General features: G+C 35.2%; 1 long non-coding RNA gene across 3 annotated transcripts in view; it reads left to right on the top strand.

Moving 5' to 3' along the window:
* Positions 1 to 6,606, top strand: part of LOC101999210 — a 278,369-nt gene extending 271,763 nt beyond the window's left edge. For all 3 annotated transcript variants that reach the window (XR_003378249.1, XR_003378250.1, XR_258189.3), the window contains one exon: positions 4,858 to 6,606. This is a non-coding gene — a long non-coding RNA (uncharacterized LOC101999210). The remainder of the gene's footprint in view (positions 1 to 4,857) is intronic.
* The last annotated feature ends 6,070 nt before the right edge of the window (positions 6,607 to 12,676 follow it).

Below are 12,676 nucleotides of genomic sequence, written 5' to 3'. Positions count from 1 at the left end.
TTCCTTCCTTCCTTCCTTCCTTCTGTCTTCCTTCCTTCCTTCCTTCCTTCCTTCCTTCCTTCCTTCCTTCCTTCCTTCCTTCCTTTTTTTTGAAAGCCACCATAAACTTCTCCTTTAGTTTCTTTATGCAAGTTAAACATAAAAAGTATTAGAAACTAATTACTGATTTTTTTTTGAAAAAGAAAACTTCAGAGTGAAACATTTCCAACTGTAATTTATTTATTTAATATGTATTTTACTCCCATTCTTCAATTTCTTCCTGCTATTTTCATGAAGAGTCTCTCTATAAACAATTTCCTTTGGATACTAGCTTCACTCTATTTCGTAGTGAGCTTTTCTCCTTTCAAAGTAGTTACTGAACGACACCCCAGGGGAGTCTTATCCATTTGGCTTATTGTTATTCCCCTGAGTCTATTGCAAGACTTACCAAACATTAGTGCTTAATTGCTGCAAACCTGAACAGTCACTAGGAACTTAAATTTTCCATTATTATATCTATTACCTACTTTATGCAGTCTTACAACACTGAGGCTATAGATTTGCCATGCACAATTCTCCCCTCAATAATGTTTAGGTGTATGGTTAGAATTCTGGCAAAATTATGCCCATAATTTTTCAGTCTAGGGAAAAAGAAATTGCAAAATTCAGCACACGTGTAAGGTCATGTTCTACTGTGTAGAACTGAGTGCAGTTTTCAATTACAGACAGGCAGGATTCCATGACGTTTCCCATATGTGCATGTGAGACTCAGCCCTACTGATGCTAAAGTGACCTCATGAGTAAAATAATGTGAGATAATACCCTTTGAAACCATTGGTAGGAGGTTTTCTAATTCTTTGACTTTCACAAATAAGGTTTAGGCAAGTCATGCCTTGAATTGTCAAATATTATTTGCTATGTGTGTGTTCCTGGAGATGGATACAGACCTATTTTTCATATTAGGTACTGAACTTAATTTTAGACTTCTTACAAACATAATTTACTTTAGACATAATCACTATAAAATTTCTAATGGAGTATGAAAATATTGATCTTTGAAATTGTACCCTATAGCTTTTGGCTCAAATACTAGCAATGCTTACTTTCTTATTTGGCTTTTGATCCTGCTTAAGGAAATAGAGATTGAAGTCAGTCCACTTTTGTTAGAAAATATGGAAATGTTTGTACATGGGAACTCTCAGTGCATGCGAAAATGGAAACTCATCAGGGAGGGGGAAGCAGTTCGTTTTATTGCCTAAGAGCTGTTGATACACTCCCTGCATCTTTCAAAGGCATCTTTCATGCCACACAGGCAAAGCGTAGCCAGTGAGAGAACAGAAAAAGCACTGCTCACGTGTCTCTCTCTCAGCAAACATGCACAGCAGCTGGGCTAGGTAGTGATGGGGATTATCACAAGACCCAATTGCAGGCTTTTGACTGCTGGAAGAGACAACTCAGCCTCTCAGGGGACCACTTGGTTGGAGATGGCAGTAATAATGCGTCTCTGCTGCTAGTGGCCATGTAGTACAAAGTTGGTGCTAGATAAAAATCAGAAAGCAATAAAAATATTAGAAAAAAAAAAGGAAAGAAAACTCCGAGGTTTTGTTCTGTTTTGAATTCTTTAAGTGGGAGAAAACAAATGTCCGGGGCTTGTATTCACCACAAAGAAAACATTAGAAATGCCTTTAATGAAGAAAACTCGCAGGGCATTCAGTTTTCTCATTTGAGAACCGTTTGAGTGTGTTGAGAAATAAAGTTGCTAAGTAGGCATGTTCAGACCTTTATTTGCTACTTTTGGTAGGAAAGATTTTTTTTTTTTTCTTTCTTTCTCTCCTCCCCTAAGTACAAGGCAGAGTTTTCTGTGCAAATGAAGCAGGCGTTGCAAGAATCAGATTCACTTTGGGCGACTCTTCACATTCCAAGTCATCACTGCGTTAGGCAGCACAATCCCATCTCTGGTTGATGGGCAGAAAAAGTGGGCAGCTTGCCAGGTAGACGTTTCCATGACTCCCAGCCCCCAAAGGTGATGCGTTTTTCAGCTAATTCAATGAAGAGTGGGCTGAACTTTGGGGCTAAACGAGACAATAGCTGCCTTCGCAGTATCAGCAGAATGGTTGATGGGAATGCACTCATTCTACATTTGGCAGAGAATCATGTGACCTGACGACTGAGATTTTGTGATGGTGCCAACGGAGACTTGGAAGCAGCAGCGGGCCTGACTTTTTTCTTCTTTTCTAGCAAGGATCAGAAAATGGTGGATCTTAATACTTGACTTTAGCCAGACTCAGCAAGCAACTGAGCTTTGAAGCACAACTTCGCCTTTATTCTGGGTTTTTGGCAGGCCACCAGGAGGCTGTCCCTTTCACGCCTGATAAATTCTGCTGCTTATCTCGAAAGAGAGAGGAAAAAGGAAAATAATAACAGAATATTGAGGCATAGCAAGTGAATCCTTAAATTGTATGTGCTTTTCCCACTCCTTTTCTGACTGCTGATTTTTTTTTTAAAAAAAAAATTATGTTAATAGCCTTTTTGGTTACTGAAGAATCCAAGTAGCTGGGTTATTTATTTATGTACGTATTTGGTTTATAATGAACAGGCATCTGAACTGGTCGAACAGGACGACAGAGCAGTGAGCATGAGATCATTTCAGCCGAGTAGCAAACTGGCACCAAGCCTTTCACCCCTTCGGTTCGGGAGGCAAACGTGTGCAGTCCTCATTTCTCAAGTCAGCCTAGCCTGGAAGGATTCCGGGTCTCTCCCACCTTCTACCGTTCTGCTGCCAGTGGATAGCAAGGATTGGTACAGCTTCTACGCGATGCTTTGTGCCTGGAACACGGAGAAGGGAGAGAATGACGGCAAGCCCTCTCGACCTCCTTTGCTGAGAAATAGCAGGAGCCCTGAAGAAACAGCAAATAAAGAGAAAACAACACACACACACACACACAAAACAGAGCTTCTCAGTACTTGCAAGAGCGCAGAAAATGATGATAATGATGAGATGAGCCTGCTTGAAAACAAACAAAAACGCAAACCAAACCAAAGCCAGCAAACTTTGGCTTGACTAACTTCTGAGACACCGGGCTCTGTGAAGCAGCTTTGAAGGCAACACAACCAACTGAGCCTTCTTTGGTTTTTGTTTTTAATTTTTATTTTATTTTATTATTCTACTATTATGATTACTATTTCAAAAACTGTGGCCTAAGCGCAGTGCATTGCACTTGATGAACCTGCACTTTCGTATCAGGTATAAGTTTTGTTGTTTCCTTTATGCTTTCTCTTACATAAATCAGGGTCTCGTACTTTGCTCTCACTAACTCATCTTCCACTTCACACTTCTTCCTTTTGCTTTCTTACTCTAATCGTTAGCATAGCACTAAGCTGAAAAATAGGAAACCTCTAGAAATACGCGTGTGCTCTTGTGCAGAGAAGTTTCAGAAAGACAGTAGTGTTATCTGTGATTTATGTGTCCAGTTTTACTTTTCGCGGAGAAAGGGGCTTAGAGTTAAGTAGTAAAAAAGTAAAAGTCTTTTCTGTGATTCAACATTTGAAATGCAAAAGAAGAAACTTCTCTAAGTTCTGAAAAGAAATCTTGTTTGAAAAAAACATACCCAAATAATGTTAAATAAAATGAGTTTAAGGGGAGTTACTTATGCGAATTGCAGTAGGAGAGAAATGGGGATGAAAGGGACGTATTCTCAGTTGTTAAGTGCAAACTAGTTTGTTCCTTAATAATTCTACTTCTAAAATTACATGGAAAAAGAATTTGCCCCAGAGCAGTTGCAAAGTGTTAGAAGTTGCCCTTCCCTGCTTCGGTGGGGAACGTCTGTGCAGACTTGTTTCAAGTTCAGAGCTGCTTTGACTCGGCAGGTGAACACATTACATTCTAACTATTTTGTCTATTTGTAGAAGGTAATTGCTAAGCAAGTTCAACATTTTTTTTGACAAAATGCAGCTTTTCCTGGTTCAATGGGAAAGGAGGAGATGATATATTCTATTTTAATTTTTTATTAAAAAATGTTTCTAAATATGTAGGGGAAAATCTGAAAAGAAAGAAATGCTTTGGACTATGCAGTGTGTATTAAGGTTATAGTTTTCATAGTAAGATTGGTATGGTAATATCATCCATGAGAAATACACTTTAGGAAATTGTTATGCTTTTAAAATCATACTTCATGATATCAGAAACTCACAGAATAAACAAAGAGAAGTGTTACACAGCTGCTTTATTTTGCCTTCTTCTTGTTTACTTGGCAAAGAATTATGAGATATTACATAGACCTTATATATATATATATATACACATAACATTTAAGTAAAATGTTTTACTGACTTTATTGGTTATTGTTCACTAATTATTTACAGACTACCTCTTATTCCTCCATTGTGTTAGTGGAAAGCCAACTTTCAAAGGCTTAATTAATATTGATAAACCTGTTTTCATGTTTCAAGATCCTTTAGTTAAAAAAAAAACATTATTTTGAATGTTATTTTAGGAGCCATTAATCTGCACACTCCTAATTATCTTATTAAGCGCCATGCCAAATCCAAGCCCCCTTTCAGCTTTCACTACTTCATTGTGCAGCACCTAGTCTCTTCCTTAAGAAACATCTCCTTTCACTTTCAAAACTGTTCCTGTGAAAGCAGCGCCAACCAAAACGAACACATAAATGCACACTGTGGAAGTATTTCTGTGTCATATGAGCATCCTGGGGTGGGGCCCTTGGACTTTGCCAAGCCTGAAGAAAAAGACTTGTGAAGGGTTTTCCTCATTTTGACGTTGTGTTTTCTTCTCCGTCATCTACTCTCGTTCTCACGATCCACAGAGATGCCCCGCGTAGGTGACAATTGTCTGATGTTTTCCTTTTGTGGTTGTTTTAGGGGAACACTTAAAGTGGATATGAGAAGAGAAGAAAATGAGCATAGGAGGAAACCATCTCAGGTAAAAAAAAAAAAAAGGAAACCCCAAGTGTAAAGTGTAATTATTCAGCAATATTTTAAAGAGAAAATTATCCTGTGCTTGGTTATAAGATATTTGCCTTCCTTTTGTGGAGCTAGCTATTGGAATTTTTGTTGATGGGTTTCCTTCAAGACTTTCAGCATGGCTTGCCTTTGTAAACCTTTTTGTTTGGTTTTGTGATCAATGCCCAGTTGCCATCATTCTGAGGGCATGTGTGTATACTGATTCTTATAACACAAATATAAGATGGTTAAAAAGGAAGCTATTTAATGAAAAGAACAATATGTTTCCGATGGTTGTACCGTACAAAAGGAAGTAGAATCTGGGAGGAAGGTATAAACTCATGGTGTGCATCTTAATCTTTTTTTCATATATCTAGTAAGACAATAAAGCCAAAGCAAATTGTGAAGGAATAAAAACTACAATCAGTGATTCCTCTCTTTTCACGTGAAATCTTTGCTGTATGGTGAAATACTTTCACTATGATTGTATGATTGTTGATTATTTACTATAGTTTTAATAAGCAGGAGAATGATTTGAAAATAAATAATGGTGAAAATTTGTGTCGACCAAATTATCTGTACTAAACTCTATAAAATAATTCTATTTTTATGTATTTCAAACATGCCAAATCATGAAGTAATTACTATGCAGTATTATTTTTCACAATGAGGATGTAATTAAGAAAAGCTTAATCATTTTTGTATGAGTGAAATAATTAATGATTGTACAGCTTATAATTTTGCTGCAGATGAGTTTAGAATCCTAAAAAAAAAAAAAGTACATGTAACTGGTTATATATGTGATCACTGGCTCATTCCCATATAGTCTGATAGCTCACAAAATTAGAGACTAATTTATTTCCTTTCAACCTGTTGAACACAGGAGTTTTAGGCAAGTGTATATTTTGTTTATGGGACACAATTTTGGGGGAAATAAATTTAAATGCATTTTGTTGAAATAGACTATATGCTCTTTGATGTGGTCTGAATGAATACAAACAGTACAGAATAGCAATAATGACACACTTATGTTGTCATTGATTTTAGTTTTCTGATAGCATTTTTTCCATACTGTTTCATTCCAGCTGTAGGCACATATCTATATATTTAGGATTTGTGAATTTTGTGTTTTTTACCTAGTCAATCTGATCTCATTTGCTTTATGAAAGTTATAATGTTGCTATACATCCATAAAATCATGACTAAGATTTTATGTGAGTGAATACAGGCACTCTAATTCATATATAAATAATTTATTTTTAATTATAGACTCATAATACTACATCCATGCCTTACAATAGCATAATCCGTATATGCTAATATGGATTCTAAATTAGAACAGTTTAACAACATTAAAATATTCACAATTAAAACAAAAGCAATCTGTAAAAAAAGAAGAAAAAAAATGAACTTGCAAAACTACTTTTTAATCCTCATGTTTACAAACTTGTATTTAGGTCAGCGTATTTATTAAGGTCTTTAACTGGGAATATGCATCCTGAGAGCATAGCCTTTAAAATACTTACACTAAAATACAGATGCCATTTCTATCCCCTAATTGCATTAGATGTGTAGGACAAATGCTACATTGGTAGCACCCATGTGAGACGATGCCCATTGGCATAAACCCGTAGATCCGATCTTGTGGTGAAGTGGACCGCACAAGCTCGTTTCTATGGGTCTGTGGCAGTGTGGTGATCTGACAAGGCACTGTGTAGAGTGCCGCTCAATCCCATTCAGACACTCCTGCTAACCCTGCAGCTTTTTCACATAGTCACGAAACAATCATATTTACTTTGTTCTTCGTGTTATATATTAATCCTTGTATTTCGTACAAGGCGAGTTTTAATTGTTGGCTTTCTGGAATTATTTGTAGCACATCCATTCAAGGCAGGCTGAATTTAAATGCAATAAACTGCTTTCACAAGGTTGTTTTTTATTTTAATGGCTTAGAGCAAGATCTGAATAGCTGTTGTTGAAAAACTTCAGCACATTCTCTGTTAGTTAATGTGCCTTGTCCACTTCAACAGCAGAGTGAAGTCTATCACTAAATTTTTATGTTACCGTTGAGCCTGTTTCTCTTCAAAATTGAGGCCTAATGTCACTGACTTTTAAATTTACTCACTGCTAGTGGAAGTGTGTTAAACGGGATGCCAGAATGTGTTTTATGTGACCTACACCATAAACCCAACATATTAGGAGAATCCTGTAAGATAAAATTGAAGTCGATTGGTAAACCAGTAGAATATTCTATCTACATCTTGCCAAGCCCTTAGGTATTTGGTCGCCATGTTTGGAGGAGCTGACTGAAGATATAACACTGGAAGCTGTGTGCATCCGGGTTGAGGTAGTAGGTTGTATGGTTTAGAGTTACACCCTGGGAGTTAACTGTACAACCTTCTAGCTTTCCTTGGAGCACACTTGAGCCATCGAGGAATTCTTCATCTCTTTAATCTTATGGAGCCAATTTCTGTGCAAGAAAGTAATGTGTCATGAGTATGTGAGGCCTTGATGCATTGAAATGATCATTTCAAGCCTGATTATGAAGTTATTCTGCTTGTGTCTACTTGTAAATAATGACACAATACTCTTTCTAAAGAACTGGTGGATAGTGAATTAAATTGCATTAATTTGGATCTGGATTTTTTTTTTCATCAACAGATTCACAAAGTTTAACATTTAACTTTCAAATTGATCTTTGCTCTGTTTTTATTCCATACTTAGAAACAACAGAAAGAATATGTCTGGATTTTAATAAATTTCATAGTATATTATCTGAATTTTCTCATGACCCATCACTTTCTAACTTATGTTACAGCTATCAATATGTTTATTTATATTTTCCATACTAGAGTGTAAGCCCCTTGAGGGCAAAGTCCATGCTTCACTTTTCATTGTATTCTTTAATGCTTATACATCCTTTTCAGTAGGTATTTGCAGGATGAGTAAATGAGCTATAAGATTTCAGTCTCTGAAGAGTTTCTAGATTTGAATTTCCTTTATTGACCCAATTAAACTTTTATAACTAATTTCCAGATTATTTTAAGTCATTAATATCTAGGTTTTTTATGGTTTTGATTTACTCTATACATACAATTTTAAAATTTGGGTTACTTTTTCTTTGGAACAAGTAGTAGAATGAGGTTTTTTTTATTAATAATTACTTCATCACAGTTTATATATAAAACTTTAGCTTTAAATAATGCATATTTATGTTAACCACAAAATATCTTTTTTTCCAGATAAAGCATTTTTCTTTTTAACACCAGTTCTAACTATAGGCTATGCCAAAAGTCTCATTTAATGATTTTGAAAATCATATTTTTATATTTAATATGTTTTTCTTATCTTCTATACTATCCTTTATTTTTTATACAACTAGTTTTATCTGTTTGGAACCCCATAAACATGTCAAGAAAATTATATTAAATACGGATGTAGAATGTAATTTTAAACATTAGAAACATTTTTATTTAAAGAAAATTATTTATAGTCCACGTTATTAAATCAAATGATACTTTTTAGAATGTTTTTTGTTTGCTTTTCCTTTTAGTGATGAAAATGTAGTATTACAATATTGCTTAGTTCATCTTACATGTATCATTTTTCAACATGATATTTAAGTAGCTTTTGACATTAAAAATTTAATTTATAACTAGAAATATTACAATAAATCATGGAATATAGCCTATAAATGTACATTTGCTTATATATGTATGTATGGACATATATATTACATACATACATACATTTCACCTTAATGCTTGGCTTTGTGGTCATTATTGGTTTTGAATAGAATTTATAGGCATCCAAATATTTTATTATTTAAAAGTTGATAATAGTGACAATAATCAAAGCACTTCTGATATACAGAATATAAGAGTCTTAGAAACTTAACACCAATAATTGTCAACCATTGTTGTTTGAGACGTGATTTGTCTAAGAGTCAAGACTGATATGCGCCTCACTGTGTTGCCCAGTATAAATTTGAACTTGTGGTTATTTTACCTCAGCTTTCTAAGTATTGGAATTATAGGTATTGCTACTAAACCTAGTCAAAATTATTATTGTATATAAGCTAGCTTCTCTGAAAAAATTCTTTTCAAGGCCATGGCCTAAAAGAAACAAAGTTTCAAGAAATAAAGGGAAAATGTGATACTGGAAAATTGAAGTATATATTGTCATATGGTGCTGGTTGAATACAAAATTTGGAGAACTGGGCAAGAAAGTAGTTAAAAGGATATCTATCATGATTTAGCCCTTATGAACCTAGCATCCATTTAATTTGTGTTTGCATATATCTGTTTACCATAATGCTGCTTGTAAGGATTTGCCATATAATATACACATTAAAATGATCAGATTCATACTATTGCAATGAAAGTCCTGTTTTCCATACAATGAAGCATAGTTAAGTGTATTACAGAGGCCAACTATGATGTACAACTTAATAGTATGTTATAAAATACTATAAGAGGGGGCTGGAAAAACATCCCTGTCATTATGGTGCTTGCTGAGCTTGCAAAGGACCTGAGTTTAGTTTCCAACACCCACCTGGGTAGTTCACAAGTCTAGCTATAGGAGATCAAATGCCCTCTTGTGGCCTCTGTGAGTTCCAGAACACGTATCACATACACATACACACATACACAAGAGAGAGAGAGAGAGTAAAATGCTCTATTATACTCTATTAGATTATAATTATGATCATGTGCATGTACTTTCTGAAGAGAACTGAGATTGTGGAAGCCCAGGGAAGAAAACTAAGGAAGATGAAACTGTAACTTGTTACACTGGTTACAAAGGAGTAACAGAAAGTCTGAAGAGCAAGGGCATAGCCTCAAGAAGAGTTTTGAAACTCCATAGGATGAGAAAACTACATCCGATAATTATATTTGCCTTTGATTGTGATAAATTTTACTAAGACAACTCTGGGACTGCTAAAATTACTGTGTGTTTCTGGGTAAAAATAAATAGCAAATATAAATTAAAAGTTGACAAGATTAATATGAAAGATACCGAGATCTAAGACCATTGATGATGTGAGCTAGAAATACATAAACTGGATCAGAAAGGCAAATATACTATGTGTTGAGGATTGACATTCAGTCACACAGGATCAACCATCCAAACTGAATCATTTCTGAGGCAGCAAGTTTTATTGTATGCTAAGGACTGAACATTTTGTATCTGACAAAAATGTTGATTACAACAAAAATCATTCAATTATTAATGAATCATACTTTACAAATATGTATTTTGTGGCTGTGTGATGTATGTTTATATTCATGGTAGTGGATTACTTTGTAAATATATTTTGGTAATATTTAAAGCACCCTTTGCCTTCTCTTGTCACCTCTGATTTGCTTCCAATCATTTGTTATCATATGCCATTACAGTGAGATGGAAGGAGCGGAAAGAAAAGTATCCAGTATAAACAATAGGTTGAGCCTTGGGTGAAAGACCCAACCAAGTTCATAATATTGTGACTTCACAGTATTGTGAACTAAATTGGCCAGAAAACTCTGAAGAAATCAGATAAATTACTCAGCATGTGCCTTTTTGAAAAAAATCCAGCAGTACATAAACTATGCTATTAGAATAAGTGAGTCATTTTTTGTAAATAATCGTTTAGTTACTCTTGCTTCCTGTTACGAAATAGTGACTCACAAGCAGAGGTGATTCTCCAAACAATGGGACACAGAGTCTTCCATCCTGAGCCTTAAACTCCTGTCTCACTCCTCCGCCAGAGCACATAGGACTTACTGATGTTGGGTAACTGACTCCTGATGATACCTGTTTTTTCCCTGTGCTATGCATTTGGTTTTCCTGTGAAAGATCTGCATGGGAAGCTAGTGGCATGCCCTCAGAGGTTTTCTTTTGTACTTCCATCTCTGCTACATAAACAAAACAGCTACTTTTATAATGAGAAACTATCATGCTCATCCACAAAACCTTTACTGATGTAGGAAGAAAGGCTGTTTCTTTTTTTATTCCCCACAGCAATTACTCTGAGTTCCATTAATAACAATCAGTACCCAAAGGGATTGTGACTTGCCTTTGTGCTCTCTGGTATGTACTCAGAGAGAAGCACATTTGTATTAAATCAATGCCGGTTGTATTGGATTGACTTTGCGCTATTTATGGGTTGTGTGGGGAACCTCTGTACAAAATTATAGTAATTTTTGTTTCAGTGTAAAGTCCTATGTTTTTCAAGGTATTTCCAGACACTCTGAAATGTATTGTTATACTATTGGGACATTCTAATAGCATCTGAAGGGTCTACAGTCTAGTCTTAATTAAACCTATGATGTAATGTTTTAAGGTGATTTATGGAACTAACCAATCACTATTTATAATTAGTCCAAAGCCTTTTTACACAGAATTTAGTTTCTTTTACAACTTACATCTCTTGCTGTATCATTGGGGTTTTAAAGCAGATTCCAGAACTCCTTGGTGAATTAAAAAAGAAATCAATGCAATAAAAATATTCTGACCATAGAACAATCTAAATCAAATAAGACTTACATAGACCTTTCAATTTCAGTAAAGGGACATTAGAAATATCACTTTTCACTTTAAAAATGCTTGAATGCTTATCTTATGTGTTGTACCTTTTCTTCATCAGTACTTGCCTTCATCCTCATCTTACTGTGATATGTAGAAGGTGTGAGTTGTATGTATATATATTTGTGCCTTCATCTGAAATCTCCTGATTCCTCATTATGTTCCTTGCCTCTCTCAAATGACAGAAGCCATTAGGAAAACTGTTTCTAGTAATAACATATTGCATGTGTTTGCAATTCTTCTATGGGCACTAGAAAACTTATTGTTTAATCTGTATAGTGTAGCCAACAGTTGGCCAATTAAGTCATAAAGACGTGTGTGTGCATGCATGTGTGTGTGGGTACTGATGCACTTTTGTGTACATGTATGTGACATCAAGTGTCTTCCTTCTGTCCTTTTTATTGGGCCAAGGTTCTTCCCTGGGTCTGGGACACAGCAAGCAAGGCAGGCAGGGGACCAGCAAGCCTTGGGATCTGCCTGTCTCTTCCTTCCCAGTTCTGAGACAGCAACACAGACCACCATGCTTTGCCCTCGAGGAACAAATTGAGATTGTCATGCTTATATTGACAGCACCTTATTAGCTGAGATATCTCCCCATGCCAAAGTAATCTTAAAAGTTAGTGTGTGTGTATGTGTCACATATTTTAAAAATCAAACTTATATTCCAGTTGGTTCTTATTAAATAACTTGGACATGTCTATAACTGACTCTCAGCAAACATATACAGTAGTTGATGGATGACTTGGAGTGAAGTCAGCAGGAATATTGTTACCTGATTGTTCTAACTCCTGGGTCTAATCCATAGCACCACAACTATCAATAGTAACAATGTATTGAGTACATAAATATTAACTTAATTATTCTTAAAATTATTGTCTGTATCATCCATAAACATAGTTACTAGTCACATTTGGCTAAAATATTTAGTGTCTAGTTTAAATGAAACATATAATTTAACATTTTAGTTAAAGTTTAAAATTCCTGCATGTGGCTGGAGACTAACGCATTAGATTTTGGTGTGTTGAAGTTTCTATGTGCTTAAAACTTCTTGTTCTTTCTTTCTTTCTTTCTTTTTTTCTTTCTTTCTTTCTTTCTTTCTTTCTTTCTTTCTTTCTTTCTTTCTGTCTGTCTGTCTGTCTGTCTGTCTGTCTTTCTGTCTTTCTGTCTTTCT

The sequence above is a fragment of the Microtus ochrogaster genome, chromosome 2 (genome assembly GCF_000317375.1).
Source record: "Microtus ochrogaster isolate Prairie Vole_2 chromosome 2, MicOch1.0, whole genome shotgun sequence".
NCBI lineage: Eukaryota > Metazoa > Chordata > Mammalia > Rodentia > Cricetidae > Microtus > Microtus ochrogaster.
The sequence above is the reverse complement of the archived record's forward strand: the minus strand, read 5'-3'. Positions and strand labels throughout refer to the sequence as shown.